Below are 13833 nucleotides of genomic sequence, written 5' to 3'. Positions count from 1 at the left end.
ACCCAAATGTATAATCATACAAGTCATTCCCCAATTGATAAATGGTCAAAGGATATGAACAGGCAATTTTCAGAGGAAGAAATTAAAGCTATCTATAATCATATGAAAAAATGCTCTAAATCACTATTGGTTAGAGAGATGCAAATCAAAACAACTCTGAGGTACCACATCACACCTATAAGATTGGCAAACATGACAGAACAAGAAAATGATAAATGCTGGAGAGGATGTGGGAGAGTTGGAACACTAATTCATTGTTGGTGGAGCTGCGAGCGCATCCAATCATTCTGGAGAGCAATTTGGAACTATGCCCAAAGGGCTACAAAAATGTGCGTACCCTTTGACCCAGCAATATCGCTACTAGGACTATATCCCCAAGAGATCATAAAAATGGGAAAGGGTCCCACATGTACAAAAATATTTATAGCAGCACTCTATGTAGTTGCCAAAAACTGGAAGTCAAGGGGATGTCCATCAATTGGGGAATGGCTGAATAAATTATGGTATATGAATGTAATGAAGTACTATTGTGCCATAAGAAATGATGAACAAGAAGACTTCAGAGAGGCCTGGAAGGACTTATATGACCTGATGCTGAGTGAAAGGAGCAGAACCAGGAGAACTTTATGCACAGCAACGACCACAGTGTGTGAGAGTTTTTTCTGGTAGACTTAGATTTTTGTAATAACACAAGAACTTCTTACAAAAAAAAAAAAAAATCCCAATGGTGGATCTCAAGGCAAAATGCCTTGCACACTCAGAGAGAGAAATATGGAAGTCACTCACATAATGTTGCAGATCATGTTTGTGTATGTGTATGTGTTTGTGTATCTGATTTGTTATACGATTTCTTTCATTTATCTTAGTCTGACTACATAGCATGACTATAGTGAAAATATACTCAATAGGAAAGTATATGTAGAATCTATACAGAATTGTATGCAGTCGTGGGGAGGGAGGGGGGTAGTGGGGGGTAGGTAGCGGGGGATAAAATCGCAATTGTATGGCAGTGATTGTTAAACATTAAAAAATAAAAATAAAAATAAAAAATTTGCAAAATACTTTAAAATACCATCTCATTTGATTCTCACAGTAGCCCTGGGAGGTAGAGTAGGTACTATTATTATTCCTATTTTACAGATGAGGAAACTGAGGCAGGTAGAGGTTGAATGATTTGTCCAGGGTCACACAGCTAGTAAATATCTGAGGGCAGATTTAAAAACAGATCTTCCTGACCCCAGGCCCAGTGCGCTATCTGATGTCCCACCTAGCTGTTGTTTGTTCTTCATTCTTGAAGAGGACCTTGATATCAGGAAGGTGGTACCATGACTTGCAAGTCACTTGGGTTTAAGTGAGGGAGGACTGTGCAGTCACCCACCTCATTTTCTCCTCCAGAGCCATCTGGGTCCAGTTGCAAGATATAGATCAGGATGACTGGAGATGTCCCCTGCCCCATCTAGCCATGACATGATAAAGGATATATATGGTTTAATCACTTTAAAAATGTAATTCCAAATCACTTTCTTGAATGGTTGAACTGATACACAGTTCCACCTATAATGCATTAGCATGCCTGTTTTCCCACAGCACTTCTGTTCCAATGCCCATATGGTATCTTTTATCCTTGCCAATCTGATCAATATAAGGTAATACCTCAGGATTGCTTTAATTCACATTATCTCCATAAATCCTTCACAGAGGACCTATCCAACATGCTAGAAGACTTATTTGAAGTCTTTTAAAAAATATTTTGTGCAAGCCAGAGCAACATTCAGACTATCCATCTGTTATCTCTTACTGAAACAATATCACCAGCACAACTTTTCTAGCAGTGTATATCATGGATGTCTTTTATGTCTCTTCTTGAATGCAAATCGTTATCAGTAGTATGATACTGTCTTCTTCCATCCTTCATGTTTCTGCCCATTGCTCTATGGGTAACCTGCAGTTCTGATTCTTTGGACACCCTAATGGGCCATGATTTATGACCACATAGCACCATCAGAAAAATAGTAGTGTTTGACCACAGTAGAACAGGGTTATAGTCAGAAGGGACTTTAGACACCATTTCACAGCCGTCTCTGTATCATGCTGCCTGCTCTCTGGCTGCCTCCTTATCTCCGTCCTCCAGAAACTTGAGTTCTCCCCTTCAGACACCCACTCTGATAGGTGAGCTTTCACTAGGCCTCCTCACCTCTTCTTGTCTATCACCACATCATGCCAATACATACCTCACTCTTTCCTGCATCCTTTTATGCATCTTCCCCCTTTATGAGGTCAGGAACTATATTATTTATTTTTATTTGTATGTGCGGAGCCAGCACAGTGCCTGGCATATAGTAAACACTTAGAAAAATCTTTTTCTCTTCTCTTCTCCCTTTCATACCTCCCCCCAGTCTCTTCCTTCCTTTATCCTTTCCTTTGCCCCTCCTCTTCTTTGCCCCACCTCTCCTTATCTAATTTATCTATCCACCCATCTACCTACCTACCTATCTACCTACCTACCTATCTATCTATCTATCTATCTATCTATCTATCTATCTATCTATCTATCTATCTGTCTGTCTGTCTGTCTGTCTGTCTGTCTGTCTGTCTGTCTGTCTGTCTGTCTGTCTATCTTTCTATCTATCTCTGTCTGTCTCTGTCTATCTATCTTTGTAATCCAGAGAGTTTAAGGCCCAACATCCTACATGCCATAAGTCCCCACAATTTCAGATCACTGAAAGCATTGTATGATTTCCCAAATATCCTTCATCTCAGGCTTCTAGTTCAGATCTGGGCTTGCATTGTTGTTTGCAAGGCCTGTCCGAGATATATGTAAAATGATGGAATAGCTCAATGATCCATCCATCCAACTGTATGTCATAATCTGAGCAAGGTGCATTCTTCATCCACTTTTGTGTGTTTCTTCCTATAAGGACCAATAATCTAAATATGCTAATGATTGATACAATCAGCCATGTCATCCAGATATAGGAACATCTGAGAAAGCTTCACTATTTATAGGGGATCCCCCTCTGCTTTGAATGCTACACAGGGTATCTTCCATACAATAGTCAATACCTTTGGTGAAAATATGTGCCAGTTTATGTCTGACATAACGATCAGAAGGTCATTGATCAAAGTTATTTCTGTGGTTGCATGTATAAAAAAATTTTATGTGATTCTAACATATAGGCAGGAGATGTTTTTTCAAGGGAGGGCACTTAAAATTGTGCTTTGCTCCACAGAGGCTAGTACTTCTTTATAGTCAACAAAAAATACATGTCATGACATTTTATGTTCCCTATACCTTTCAGTCAGTTGTTAGACCTACTCTGGACAGGGACATACAACAAAAGCTCACTGTTCCCTTTTCACATTTTCCTCAAGCTTGACGTCAATATAGTCAATGAACATTCTCTTGGCCTTTTGGCATAAACCAAGTTGTTTTGTTTGTTTTTGGCTAATACTTATGTGATTTTTTTATCTTGCTCATTGACTGATATTACTGATTTGATTTTCTACAAATTAGCAAGGACAGATAAAATTCCTTTAACATTTGCTTTATTATCTGTATGCACCACATGGTATACAATTCTTAGCTGCTATTAGGATAACATTTTATATCTGTCCTTATAGAAATGGAAGAGGAGGCTTATGCGGTAGTAGTCACTGTGACATCAGTCAGTTTCTTTCTTATATTGAGCCATAATATGCTTCTCTTTAATTTCTGCCCAGTGTTCCTAGCTCTGTCTTCTGAGGTCAAGCACAATAAGCCTACCCAGGAGTTCTTAGTCTGGTGTCCAGGGACCCCAAAGGGATTGTGGAGAGGTTTTAGGGGATCCAAGAGCTTCAAGGAATGGGGATAAATTACATTTTTTCCCCAATATAATTGGTTTCCTTTGTGATCCTATGTATTTTATTTTTTGTGTTAAAACTATTATTCTAAGAAAGGATCCTTAGGCTTTATCATACTGCCATGATAAATGCCTTTGATAAGTCCACTTGTGATTTCAATATGAGAAACATGAAAAGAGTTAAGGAATCAGACAGTGGGCACTTAGCATTCACTATGTGTGTTAGGCATGGGATAGGTGCTGGGCATATAAAGTAAGAAAGAAAGGAAGAAAGAAAGGGTTTTCTGAAAGAAAGAGAGAGAAAGAAAGAAAGAAAGAAAGAAAGAAAGAAAGAAAGAAAGAAAGAAAGAAAGAAAGAAAGAAGAAAGGAAGGAAGGAAGAAAGAAAGAAAGAAAGAAAGAAAGAAAGAAAGAAAGGAAGAAAGAAAGAAAGAGAAAGAAAGCATCTCTGCCCTTAATAAGCTTATATCCTATCAGGAGACAATATATAAGTGTATTGTAACTTACCAGGGTAGGCAATATATAAGCACATATATATATATAGGATGTAGGGATAGAGACAAGACCTATGATTTCGTTGGTATGGGGAACTCCCTAAATGAGGAAATAACTACCAATGGATGTCATCACCTTCTCTGCAACTTATCATTTTAGAGAGTTGCCTAGGGTTTGGGGAAATTAAGGGACTTGCCTGGGGTCACCCAGATGAAGTCAAAGACAGTCTTCCTCACTCTGAGGCTAGCTCTCTACCCACTGCACCATGCTGCTTCTCATGTATAAAAAATAAACAAAATTAATGCAAGGCAGTTTTGAGAAGGAGTGTTATGGGTAGCTGGAGGGGATGGGAGGAGCAATAGGGAAGGTGGTGATTGAACTGAGTCTTGGAAAAAAAACAATGGAATCCATGTGGTGGAGATAAGAATGTAAGTACTTTATTGAGGATTAGGGTCAACTCTCTCTCCCCCCCCCCCCCCCCATTGTATGTTAGGGTGTATGGTATATGTTTGATCATCCAAACGGATCTTCATTTTGAGATTCCCTCATGGTTAGATATCAACTGCCTCCTACTGCTCTGGTCTTTATAAGAACAGGCTCTCAGACCCCCTTAGGTAGATTCCAGGGAGAAGGTTGAATTTATGGATTTGGACCTAGACCAGTACTGGTATTTCTGATCTTTTAACTTCATTAAACAAGTTTCAATCCTTATTGTACTGCACAAGGATCCTCTTGACTGTGACCAGCAGGAAGCAACCTGCCCCAGTATGATGGTTTGCTTTGAAGTAAACCAGATGCTCCAATGTCACTAATCATGTCACTGAGTTCCCTAGTAACCTTCAATGGATCCCTAGTGCCTAAGAAATAAAGTCCAAACTCCTTAGCTTGGCATTCAAAGGTCTTTATAAATGAAATCCAGCTTGTTTTCCCAGCCTCAGCTGCCATCACTTCCCTATACATGTTCTATACTCCAATCTAACTAAAGTACCCTGATCTCCCATAAACCAATGCTTTCTCACTTTTGCACCTTGGCTTATGGAACTCCTCCTACCTAGAGGACCCTCCCACCAACTCTACCCTCTTAATTAGACCTGTTCTTTAAAATACAGTTCAAAGTCTGTTTCCATAGAGCCCCCCCTAATCTCTTCCACTCTTATTATTTTTGGGGGGGGGGGGAGGCAGTCGGGGTTAAGTGACTTGTCCAGGGTCACACAGCTAGTAAGTATCTGAGGTTAGATTTGAACTCAGGTCCTCCTGACTCCAAGGTCTCTATCCATTGTGCCACCTACTTGTCCCATCTCTCCCACTCTCAATGGTCTCTGAACGCTTCCTTCTCACCTTTGAATCTTGGAAGGCTCAGCTCAGGAAGCCCTGTCTTTTCTCATTCCCCCACTTACTTGTGCTATTTTCCCCCACTTCCCATTACTTTTTTATTTATTTTTATACTTTTTGTATTTGCTTATGTGGAGGGTGAAAGATAAAATGACTGAGGAAACAAAGGTTTGATCTTCCAAGCATGTCGATTGATTAAACAATGCATGCCAATCGCCTAACAAAGCAGGACCAGACCTCCTCAGCTTAGGCCTGCATTGTGAATACAGGGGGAGATAGACTTTTTGTACATTAAAAGCAATTAATCAAATGAAGCCAATTAATTAAAAGGAAACAATACAGCATTAGATAATCTAATTTCTAATTGGAGGAAAGATGAGGGACTTTCCAGGTTGGAAGGGTGAGAGCAAACAGGTACAATTCCCTTAATTCAAAAAAAGAGGTGTCCCACTCCCCCCCAAGTGTCTGTAAACAATCAAAGGAACATGGAAACAGTAACTGATCAATCAACAGTGATTGATCAGTATAGGGCTAGTTTGGGCGTAAGACACATGGGTTACTTGGGATATACAACTGTGAGAAAACTCTTTGCTTCAGTCTTTGGATTTGACAGGGTTTCTTGTCAGCATAAACTAGATCCTGAGTTAAAAGTCTCTAAGCAGCAAGCAGGGGTGGTCCAGCATCTGAGCCATATATGGGCTAGGTTCAGATAATGCAATAACATTTTCTCCCAATTCCTATAATTGAATAAAGTTTTCTCACAAAATAGAAGTTGGAGTAGACCCATAATTGAATAGAAAGGAACTGAGATAGCTCCAAAATTGAGTCACAAGATGGAATCAGCATGGTTCACTCAATTCCTGATTTCTGATTCCCAGCCCAGTGCTCTATCCACTGCCCTCATGTTTTAGAATGGGAATAAAATAAGGCAGGAGAGAGAGCTAACAAGAAGAGGGGGATATGGGACCTTCCAGGTTTACCATTCCCTACAGATGCCTCTTCCTCTTTTCCGGATCCCAGACCTTAGCTTAAGCCTTTCATACTCAATCCACCTATTTCCTCAGAGTTCCAATAGTTCGCCTCTTTAGGTGGCTTTCCTCCTCGTCATAATGTTAGCTCAGCTGGGATCATGGCTCAATAATGAGTCGATGGGTCATTTTCCCCTACCGCATATACTGTGCTGAAAAGAGAACTCGGGAAACCAAAATGTTTTTGAGTCAAGGATGAATTCATTGTCATTGACTTGCGTTATTGTAATGGCTTTCTTTAGAGTGTTTGTAGTCATTGCCAATTTTGTGTTTGTGCTTCCCCTGGAAAGTGGCTCAGCTCCTGAAGCGTTTATGTTTACAAAACTGCTGTTTACTTCCTTACTTATGGAAGAAGAGCCATAGGAGCTATAGGCGTTTCTATGATCATCTTAGCGTTGATTCTCCTTGTTCTTGCAGGTGGGGAAGGAGAGATTATGGTGCTGCTGAAGCTGTCTCCTAGTGCTGGAGCCTTTCAAACTTATAGCTGTGTTTTTTAAAGAATCCTTTTAGATGCATAAAGTTGACTGTGAATCATGAGGCTAATATGGAGAGGCAGTGTGGTACTGTTGAATGAGTACTGAAGTCAGAGGGGCTGGGTTCAGATCGTGATTCTGCCACTTATTCTCAGTATGACCTTGAACAAGTCATATCTTTGGGCCTCAGTTATGAAATGAGAGTGCTGGACTGAATGATCACTAAATCTATGATCTTATGTTCACTTATAGTGTGCATGTTGATAGTAGCTATCTGGTCATATATAATATATCATGACATATAAAAATTATATTGTATAATATATGATAATTACAATACATATAGTTATAGTAGGAAGAGAAAAATGGGTGGAATTGGTCATCTTTTTTAAGGCTGGCATTTTATGTAGGTTAAAACTAAGGGGAGCCATTAATATAAAACAGGTAGGTGGTGCCATAGTGCACAGAGTGCTGGGCCTGGAGTAATAAAGATCTGAGGTCAAATCTGGCCTCAGACACTTATTAGCTGTGTGACCCTGGGCAAGTCACTTAACCTGTGATTGCCTCAGTTTTCTCCATTGCAAAGTGGGAATAATAACACTGCCTACTTGGTTGTGAAGATCAAATGAAGTAATATTTTGGGGTTTTTTTTTAAAGTGCTTAGTTCACTGGGCTATATGCCCAACCTATGGTAGGTGGTGTATAAATGCTTATTCTCCTTTATTTATCATTTTAAAACAAAGAATGAACTATTAATAGACAGAATGGCATAGGGGATAGAGGGCTGGCCTTATAGACAATGTCCTATGTCATTTCATTATTTCTTATGGTGTAATAAAATTCCTTTTTTTCATATGCCATATCGGTTCAACCGCTCCCCAATAGGTAGGCACCTGCCCTCTTAGTTTCCAGACAGGTTTTTCACAACTATTAAAAAATCTACTCTAAATATATATTTATATATATGTACGTATATACATATGTCTATGTATGTGTTTATGCATACATATACGTATATATATCAGATATGGATTTTCTTCTTTCTTTGATCTATTTCAGGGTACAAGCCTAATAGTCAGCTTACAGTGTAGAGACTATTTTCCCCTTATCTTTTTAAAAATTTGAGACATTTGCTCTTCTTCAAGGGGCTGGCAAGTAGTACAGTGGATAAAATGCAAGGTCTAGAGTTGGGAAGACTATCTTCCTGAGTTCAAATCCAGCCTCAGCTACTTACTAGCTGTGTGATCCTGGGTAAGTTACTTGATCCTGTTTGTCTCAGTTTCCTCTTCTGTAAAATGAACTGGAGAAGGAAAAGACAAACCACTCCAGTATCTTTGCCAGAAAAACCTAAATGGGATCACAAAGAGTTGGAAGTGACTGAACAGCAAAAATTCTTCAGTCCTGTGGTTGTTCTATTTCCCTGGTTCTGTAATATGTCATTAACAGTAGCCCCATGGTGACATCATAGGCTCTTTTAGGCCCTGAGGATATGATTCATCTGTATTGGGCAGATGGAAGTCATCAGGGGGCATTGAGTGATCTCCTACTGTTAACTTTTCTCTTGGGCATCGATGCCCTATTAGCCACTTTTGTTCTGCTTCTTCCAATACAAAAGTTATTCCCCTTGACAGAGAAAACAGAAGCCAAAGACCAGTTGAGAAGCTCTGATCTGCCTTTTTTCCATTGTCCCATCACTGTCCCACCTTACCCCTAAACTACAGATCTTTTCCTTTTTTGATCTTTCTCCCTCTCCTGATATAATTTTTTTTGAATAAATCTTGCCTTTCACCTTGTAGCCAGCATGAGCCCAGCCTGAGCTTTGGCACACCCAAGACTGATCTTATAATAGTATTTTGTCACAACTTTATACTCATCCTGTTACCTGCCCTTTTTTTCTGTCTTCTGTAAATACTTTTTTTTTTTTAGTTTTAGTTGGCTAGTGAGTTCCCTATGCATCCACATTTCTTTAGTATAATTCTTCTCCCCTTTAACATCTGCAAACTGAGAGGACTGGACAAGATCATAGTGTAATGCATACTACCTAGCACCAGAGGGCATGTTGGGGTATCCACCAGGCTCCCTATTTCTCTCTCTCCCTATTCCTTGCGGTTACCTGTCACTTACCTCTTGGCTCCACTTTCTTCATTGGTAGTATCCTATTCTTGGTCTAGGATTGTGTCTGGGTCACCCAATCAGACTTCATTGCTTGTTTGCCTCTACTTGATGGACTACTACTTTTTTTCTTTCTGTCTCTGGCTGTGTGCCTCATTATTTCACCACCTTCCCACATCATTAATAAATAAAGCACTTAATTACACAATAGGTAATAAAAGCAGAAACATTACTTACATATACCATATTGGCATAGTACCTAGCACATAGTGAGTAAGTGATTAATAAATGCTCATTGGTAGTTTTATTGATAGACTGTATTTTCATCAGATCCCAAGATCCAGACCCTCCCCAAATCAGAAACTCTTTCTAGTCTGAGATCCATTCATCTCCCAGCCCAGGAATGAGAATGTTCGCCTCTCTTGGCCATCACTCTAAGGGCTATAGAAACATCCATCGTATCGTGTGATTTTTCCTCACTTTCAGAAGCTTTAATGAACTTGGTCTGTTCCTGTAGGCTCCATCCCTGATGCTGATAATATGTTCGAGGACCCACATACCATGTGGTTTGCTTGTCACAGAGTTGGTCTGTAATGGGAAGCTGACAAGTACGGTTTCAGGTGCCATTCTGCTCCCTCTGAGCTCTTCTTTCTTCCCTTTTGAGAGTGTGATATCCTTTACCTGACCTCCCCATTCAAACCTGGCAGCTGAGGTCTAGCTTAGCCACGCCTCTTATAATAGGATTATCAGAATCCTAGATTTAGAGGGGAAAGAACATTTAGAAGTTGTTTTTAGTTCAATCTCATTTTACATATAGAGAAACAACCTTGGAAATGTGAAATTGTCTGTCTAAGCTCCCACAAATCATTTAAAACCAGGTTTTCTGGCTCCAAATCCAAGGTTCTTTGTGTAATACCTCGTTGAGGTGGTATCTGGTTCTAAATTCTATAACTTATGTGCTATTATCCTCTGTCAAGGAGGATATCCATGGTGTTATGGATAGAGAATCAGCCTCACAGCCAGGAAAGTCTGGATTCAAATACCATCTCTAGTGTACACTATGTGACCAAGAGTAAGTCACACACCTCTTAGGAATCTAGGCAAAGCGCAAATATTGATATAATAAATATTTGTTGAGTAGAAGACCTACTGCATACTATACATACAGTGAGTAGCAATATTAGCTAGTATTTCACTGAGTTATCAGAGAGGGAGGGGGCAGCAAGGTGGTGAAATGGATAGAAAGCCAAGCCTGGATTCAGGAAGACCTGAGTTCAAATTTAGTTTCAATCGCTTACTGGCTGTGTGACCCTGGGCAAGTCACTTAGCCTTGTTTGCCTCAGTTTCCTTGTCTGTAAGATGAGCTGGAGAAGGAAATGACAAACCACTCCAGCATCAAATCCCAAATGGGGTCACAGAGTCAGATACAACTGAAAAAACCACTGAAACAAAAACTGAACAGCCACAATCAGGGAGGGAACCTGATTGTATAGAGATATTAAATTATCAAAGCCAGGCTGTTCCCTTGCTAAGGTTTAGTGATTAAGCAGAGGAAAATAGATTTGTATGTTTCCAGGGGCAGGCCCACCCTGTTCTCTGGAAAGAGTTGGCATTGGAAAAGCTAGTAGACAGGTGCAGAGAGTCCATACCAGCGTACAATAGGCAGTTGGTACTCACACCTCAAATGGGGAATTACCAGTGGGTATAATGAACCACATTAAGAAGTCAGATTTTGCTAGTGATTGTCTAAGACTGAGCCTTTGTCTCTAGAATTAGGGAGCTACCTTTGCTGCTGTGCTGTGACTGGAAGGCAAGAGCAGGACAAAGGCAAGAGTGGAATTCCAACTCTCCAAGTGCTGGGCCCTAGTTTCTCTCTTATATCAGTTTTCTCTTATATCAATGAGGTTAGAGAGAATCTCTGCAATTTCCTCCCAGGGGAAATTAACTAAGGATTTGGACTTGTATACTCATGTTCCAGGAGGGTGGGTGATTCAGGGAACCTCAGCTTGTCTGTGATCATGTGGAATTGAGGTTTGAAAATCACTCTAAGTCAGAAAGAACATTTTAGGAAGATACCTATAATGACATTGCAACCCAGACTCTGCTGGCGGGCGTTTGCTGGAGGGATTTGTTTTTCTGAGTATTACAGTAAGGAAGAGTCCACAGGAGAAAAAAACAGCCCTGAACCCAACTATAGTCTTTTTCTTGTTTACACAATAAAACCCCAATACAAAACACCTAGCTGTAACACAACTATGTAACAGAAGTTTTATTCTGTCCAACAGATCTGCCACTTCGCTTCAGCTATAGATGCAGATCTGTGTCTCCATCTACCTTCACCATCTCTTTTGAAAAGTATTTATTTTTATTCTGAACACCAAATAAAACAGTCATTTCCATACATATAGAGCAGGAAACAGATTGTTCATGAATTTGAGTCTGTTCCATACAGCTTGCTTTTCTTTTACAATATTAAATATATTTATGTTAATATAAAATATAATAAATTCAGCCTCTACCTTTCACAGCTGTTCTGTTTGTGATTCTTGTTTTCCTCCTGTTCTTTTCTGTGAACTTTTGAAAAAGATGCTTAATAAGCTTACTGTTTCCTTCTTCCTTCCTTCCTTCCTTCCTTCTTCCTCTTTCTTTCCTTCATCCTCCTCCCTTCCTTTTCCCTCCTTTCACCATCTTTTCCCTATATTATCCTCCCATCCACTGCCCTCACCAACTAGGGAAAAAATAGAAAGAAATAAAAACAAAGTTCTTTTTAACAAATATACATAGCCAAGCAAAACAAATGCCCATGTTGGCCGTGTCCAAAAACATATGGCATTCTGCATCTTGAAGCTGCTACCTCTCTGTGAACTAGCTGTGTGTCACTTAGCCTCAGTTTGCCTCAGTTTCCTCATCTGTAATAGGAATAATAATAGTACCTACCTCCCAAGGTTGTTGCAAGGATCAAATGAGATAGTATTTGTAAAGCACTTCGTACAGTGCCTGATAGAGAGCAGGACTGTGCTCTGTACCTTACCCTATCTTGCCTTCACTGATACACATCCTTGAAAGCCCAGCCTAAATGCTTCTGTCCTAATGAGTTCTTCCTCCGCTGAGCTATGATAACCACCTTTCCCTAGCACAGAATTTCACTTTGCTCATAAGGGACAGCCATTCCCACTAAAAGATCTAAGGAAGGCCTCAGATCTGGGAATAAACTGAAGAGGAGCTCCCAGCAACCCAGCTAGCGTTATATTCGCTGACCTTTTCTCTCCTGGGCACCCAATTACTAGCCAGGGTAGAAAGGCTAACCATTCTTTTGCAGTTGATTGTATCATCAGTGGAGAACTCTCCTGCTGGTGTATAAACTAACCATCATTTGGTCCAGGATAGTTCTGAATTTCACAGGTGTGAGAATGGCTCAGCTAGGGAGCCTTGGGGAATCTGGATGAACAGTAGCTGCCTGAGAGTTCCTCTTCCTGTTGGATCCTCTGTGTCAATTTAATTCGTCTCCCTGTTATTCCGTGTGGTTCAGTGAAAAAAGTGCAGCATCTGGAGTCATGGCACCTTCATTCAAAGCCTAATGCTTGCCACCTGTGTAGCCTGAGGCAAGTCACTTACCCCCTCCCCTCCAGGGTCTTGGTTTTTTGTTTTTTATAATCTGAAAAATGAGAACCTTTCAAGTCTCTATTAGCTCTAAAGCCTGTGATCCTAACTTCAGGGTAGATTGACCTGTTTGTGTATACAACTTTGGGAATCTGCTACTGTACAGGGTGTCCCAAAAGTTTTAGTGCAGCTTATGCAAAGTATGTTCATCTGTAGACAAAGAGGAAACATTAGGCATGGGCACTTGTCTCCCCGGGATAGAAAGAGATGAATTGGTTTGGAGATCCCACATGTGGTTGAGAGCATGTTTTTGAGATGCTTGTACCATTCCCAACTAATGAGATCTGCACACAGAGATGTGAATACCCTCAAGCACTCTGGGCTGCATTCCTTAGATAATTGGAAACCACTGACCATTTTGAGCATGCAAGTGAATGATCTGACCAAATCCATGCATTAGGAAGATTCATCTGGCCATGATGTGGGAAAGATGGGACCCAGGAGGCAAGACAACCAGTTAGAAGGCTATTGCAGTAGTTCTGATGAGAATGTAAGGAAGGTATGAACAGGGCTGATGACGTGGTAGAGCAAAAGAGAATATGTTATTGGGATAAAAGTGAGGAAGTGGTGAATGGAACGTGAGGGTGGGGAGGAAAAGGGAAGAACCAAAGCTGATTCTGAGATGCCTCGAGCCTCTCTCTGCCACTGGGAGAAGGAATAGAAATAAGCAAGTCAAGGCGAGGAGCAGGTTTGAGGAAATTGAAATTCAGATTAGAATATCCTTAATTAGCATGTATTGATAAAGTGCCTACTATCTGCCAGACACTGAATAGATTAAGTTTGAGCTGCTGTGGCTGTTTCTGTCTCCACACTAGCTATTATAGTAGGGAAAAGGGCAGCTTACTGGCACAGTGGATAGCACCGTGGGCTTGGAATCAGAAAAGCTCCATTTCCT

At 40.4% G+C, this 13833-nt stretch overlaps 1 protein-coding gene across 3 annotated transcripts in view; it reads left to right on the top strand.

The window, feature by feature from the left end:
- XYLB (xylulokinase) overlaps positions 1 to 13833 on the top strand; it is a 240423-nt gene that overhangs the window by 149327 nt on the left and 77263 nt on the right. The gene's annotated exons all lie outside the window — the stretch shown is intronic.

The sequence above is a fragment of the Notamacropus eugenii genome, chromosome 3, assembly GCF_028372415.1.
Source record: "Notamacropus eugenii isolate mMacEug1 chromosome 3, mMacEug1.pri_v2, whole genome shotgun sequence".
Lineage (NCBI taxonomy): Eukaryota > Metazoa > Chordata > Mammalia > Diprotodontia > Macropodidae > Notamacropus > Notamacropus eugenii.
The sequence above is the reverse complement of the archived record's forward strand: the minus strand, read 5'-3'. Positions and strand labels throughout refer to the sequence as shown.